At 47.0% G+C, this 4,774-nt stretch overlaps 1 long non-coding RNA gene across 1 annotated transcript; it reads left to right on the forward strand.

Moving 5' to 3' along the window:
- Positions 1–1,364: 1,364 nt before the first annotated feature.
- On the forward strand, positions 1,365–4,238 carry LOC147329932 (uncharacterized). The gene is made up of 3 exons (XR_015129051.1): positions 1,365–3,136; positions 3,217–3,436; positions 3,527–4,238. It is a non-coding gene; the product is annotated as an uncharacterized LOC147329932 (long non-coding RNA).
- Positions 4,239–4,774: the final 536 nt, after the last annotated feature.

Here is a 4,774-nt window from a genome sequence, read left to right on the forward strand (position 1 = left end):
TGATTCAGTAGGAGGAGACGGACGTCTTGCTGGTGTGTCAGAGAGGTCCCTTCTGCTGGTGTGCTGAAGTTATGTGTTCACGTGGGAGCACGTGGAAAGGACGACTGTGAGTGCTGCTGCCGCGGCCTGCTGGTAGCCGTGACCCAGTTTCCCCGCTATCCCCTTGAACTGCCTGGAGGTGTGAGTACTGTTGTTTGCACGTGCTTTTTATTTGTACTGCTTGGCAACAAGTGAAGCGACCATATTGTTTTAGGTCCCAACGCACCCTAGCCACGACTCAGGCCTGCAACGAGGGGTTTGCTAGCAGAAAGACTGTAGCACTTGAGGTGTGTGTGTGTGTTTGGTGAGAGTGCGTGTGGGCCCACAATATTATTTGATTATTTTGTTTCTGTTGAGGTAGATACCTTATCATTGTTTAACAAACTTTATTGATTTTACTTATTTTCTTTGTGTTGTTAATTCAGCATTCACTAAAGTGGAGTTAACTTTATAATTGACCTGCTTGTGTGTGATTTATTTCCATATAGTGTAGTTTTATTGCATATTTAATACCATAAGCATTAAAAAGGGAGTATCAATAGGAAAGTAACAACAGGAACCCAGGGCCCCTCTCAATAGAACGTGGGACGGGTGTTGCCCCGCCACGTGTTCCCCCCGTAGCCTACATTTCCAAAACGGTGCCACGCAAGCCCACATTCAACATCTGTCTGTGCTAGATATGTCAGTCTGCACCGGGCCCTCTCACAGCACCACCGCAAACGCCGAGAGGAAATTCATGCACTCCAGGCTTCCCACACCTCTCCACTAAATTATCACATCCCCAGAAAGACAGTGGCATGCTGCCTGAGAGTTTGGATTACGTATCATCAAGTGCTGGGCCCAGACAGTTGACATTTCTGTGTAATCATCATTACTCTCACAACTGCTTCTCAAGTAGGGTCACAAGGTAGCCAGCGCTGAAGTGTCATACAATAAATGCTATGTAAATGCTTGAATGTTCAAAACGTTTCTTGTCTGAAGAAGTGCATACTCAGATGACTGTATAGTGAAGCTCTAAAGATGTGGAGAAACCTTGGCGATGAAGCAGACGGGCTGAAACGGTGAGGATCGTGTTTATTTCCATTTTTTCATATTTATATCCTGTTCATAGCCTGTACATACTTATAGTTATAGCATATTCATAACATACTTCATACCGTGTACATACTACATACCACAATAGACCCATTTCTGTAATATACTTTCATATCTATATTATTGCTAATATATATTGTAATATATCTATATTATGGCACTTCTGGATGGATGCAAACTGCATTTCGTTGCCCTGTACCTGTGCATGTGCAATGACAATAAAGTTGAATTCTATTCTATTCTATAATTAAAATCCTCATAATGAACAGTGGCTGGAGGTGTTTGAGAAATTCCTTCTGGTGTTGCTGTAGCTTTTTTAACATTATAGTTTCATACTCTGCTAAAAACTTTACTGTGCAGTTTCCTGGTGATGTCCACCGTGTTAGCCGCCACAAAACATGTATTCAAGGGTGACTTCACAGATTTTAGATTCAACTTTTGGTTACCCAGTTTTATATAATAGATTACCGTAATTGTCGGGCTATAAGCCGCTACTTTTTGCACAAGCTTTGAACCCTGCGGCTTTTAGTCAGGTGCGGCTTTTCTATGGATTTTCCATGATTTTTGTGATATCGTAAGACGATTTGTTTTGTTTGTTCCGCTGTTGTACGGCACTACGTTGCCTGGCGGAAGGATCGAGGTTCAAGAGTGGTATGTTAGTCACATGTCCGTCCGCCAGGCAACGTAGTGCCGTACGAAGTAGCGCGAAAAACAAACTTCAAAGTAGCGCTACGCATTCAGCGGGAGGCGTGGATGACGAGCGGCGATAAACTTGCGAAAAGCAAGTTATGCCCAACTCCACCGGTGGATTCTGACAGCGTGGAAAAGTGCGAAAACATCCACGATCACCAACGGATTTTGAAGGGCTGGACTGCTGCATGATGGAGAGGAGGACACCGCCACGGCCCTTCTGAGGGTGTTCGACTCTGACACTGACAACGAGGATTTCTTTGGTTTTGAAAGTGACAACGAAGGAGAGAAGCGGAGAGTGGATGACGAAGCCATCCTGAGCCTGTTCGTTTCCGACATTGGAGAAGAGGACTTTGGTGGTTTTAGAGCGCAGGAAGAAGAGAAAGATGGTGAATGACTGACTTTTCTTCTCCGTGTCACTTCACCTGAGCCTAAAAGGTAGTCCGAATCTATTTTTCTGGTGTGCTGTAGGTTACTGTTATGTACTACATGTGCAAATATGTACCCATAACTTGTTTTTCAAAATATTAATAAAAGGGGTGTGTCTCCAAACAGCCATCTCTTTCCTGACAATTCCCTTTGTGCATATTCTCTTACATATGATAAGTCAACATTGAAACACCTGCGGCTTTTAGTCAGGTGCGGCTAATGTATGTACAAAACAGGATTTTCCCCTGATTTTAGCTTGTGCGGCTAATATTCAGGTGCGCTTTGTAGTCTGGGAAATACGGTAATATGTTTCCTGTGCCTGATATCTTTTTAATCAGACATTTATCTCAGACTGCACTGAGTATCTTGTTTTCTTCAAAGGACCCCTTCCACAGGAGTCAGAGAAAAGCCTTTTCAGTCATGCCAATTTTGGAAGAAACTGAAATGCATTGAACATCTTTAAATTTTATCAGTGTAATTGAAATCTGTACATGGGGATTGTTCTTCTTTATGTACACTGCTTTTTGTTTCTGTTTTTTTTTCCAAGATGAAACTAGCTTCTAGAAGTGCTAACACTTCAATTACCTGATCTGAGAAATGTCACAGCCCAACAGGCCCTAATTTAGTTGCACAAATACGTCACAGCCCTGTGTGCATATTCAACTAGGTGAAAAGGACGAATCAGGAATTCAAAAAAAAAAAGAAGTTTTGTCATATGCTGTGGGAGTGTCTGGTTGGGCGTGGTCCAGGTTCCTGTCATTTGTCCCTGGGAGTGGAGTTGGCCAGCTCATCACCTGTTGTCAATCTCCGGGGCTCCACCTAGAGGGTTTTTAAGCCAGCACGGCCTGCCACTCCTCGCCAGTTCGTCCTGCTACCATCTGTGGTAAACTCGGCCTCCTCTGAGCTCTGACTCTGTATATCTGGACCTTGGGTTAATATGTTTTTGTTTCCTGTATTCTTCAGATTCTCCACCCATCGCACTCACCAGTAGTGCTGTTTTTGGTCTCCATCCTGTCCTCCCATCTGCTCGGAACCCGAGGATTATATACTCCACTTCTCCTCAGCCTGCCCTTCAGTCTGTATTCTCCATCTCTTCGAAATCTGGACCGGACTCTCCACTCTTGACCCTCTTTGGAATACACCCCTGGCAGCCTTTTCCCCGTTAAATGACTAGGGTCGCCAAGTAAGCCCAAGACTATTCACTGGCACTCCGTACCTTTGTCCCTTACTCGTTTGTTTCCCATTCAGTAACATTTCTCCCCTGTGTTTACAGAAGTTCCCGTTAGAAGTCTCCCCGTGCTCTACGCCGGTTTCTCCGCCCACGGATTTCCTTTAGTTTTCTGCGTATGGTTTTTGTTAAACCCAGTTCCGTTCAAGTTTTGTTCTTTTCAATAAATTATACACAGTTCTAAGCAAATTGAGTCTGCTCTTGAGTCCACCGCATTCTCGTCCGTGACAGAACGAACTGGCCACTAATGGACTCAGCGGACCCAATTCGCGCCGCCATTAACAAACAGGGCGCGGTGTTAGGACGGCATGAACAGACTTTGACGTCCTTAATGGACCAGTGTAATGCTATCAGTGAAAAACAGGAGGAGTTACTTACCCGGTTGTCAGAAATCAGGGAGCCTAATCCACCCGTTTTTCCTAGTCAGCTGGGACCGTTGCCTGCACCCGCCGTTGCGCGTCCTGAATCGGCTTATCGGGGCATCTCTTCTCCTCCACCGGAGCCTTTTCATGGAGAGCTGGGGCTGTGTGGGGGGTTCCTGTTTCAGTGGTCGTTGTTCGTCAATCGCACGCCGCACGCGTTTCCTAATGAGGCTGCCAAGATTTCCCATTTTGTTGGGTTGCTTAGGGGTAAGGCGCTTGCGTGGGCTGAGGCGTTTTTGTTTTCTCATCCTATTGCCTCGTGTTCCTATGAGGACTTCCTCAAGGAATTCAAGGCTACGTTCGCTCACCCGATCTCTGAGGGTACTGCAGCTAAGAGGCTGTTGGGACCCCGCCAGGGAAAACGCAGCATTGCGGAATATGCGATCGAGTTCCGCACCGCTGCTGTTGAAGCGGGTTGGCCGGATGCTGCGCTGCGGGGTATTTTCCTAGCGTCCCTTTCCGAACAACTGAAGGATCAGCTGGCTGTGCACGACGAGCCGGCCACGTTTGAAGCGCTTGCCTCTCTTGCTCTCAGGATCGATAGTCGACTGAGGGAGAGAGACGCTGAGAGGCGGTCCAAACCCTCTCCGTCTCTGTTTCGACCCGCGGCCGTTTCGGCGTTACCCCCGTCGCTTCCGGTGACATCATCCGTCCGTTCTCGATCTCCTTCCCCTGAGCCTATGCAGAATGGCCGCGCTCGGCTCACTCCTGAGGAGCGGGAGCGGCGTTTCCGAGCCGGAGAGTGCTTCTACTGCGGGGGAAGCGGCCATCGCATCGCTGTTTGCCCAGTCCGGCCAAAAGGCGTGGCCCGCCGGTAAGTCCGGGGTTACGGGTGGGCAGTGTTTTTAAGAGTGATAAACCCCGTTTTTTG

The sequence above is a fragment of the Aulonocara sp. 'chitande type north' Nkhata Bay genome, linkage group LG5, assembly GCF_057382095.1.
Source record: "Aulonocara sp. 'chitande type north' Nkhata Bay isolate Kocher_YH1m ecotype deep benthic linkage group LG5, A_spYH_male_GT1.1, whole genome shotgun sequence".
NCBI lineage: Eukaryota > Metazoa > Chordata > Actinopteri > Cichliformes > Cichlidae > Aulonocara > Aulonocara sp. 'chitande type north' Nkhata Bay.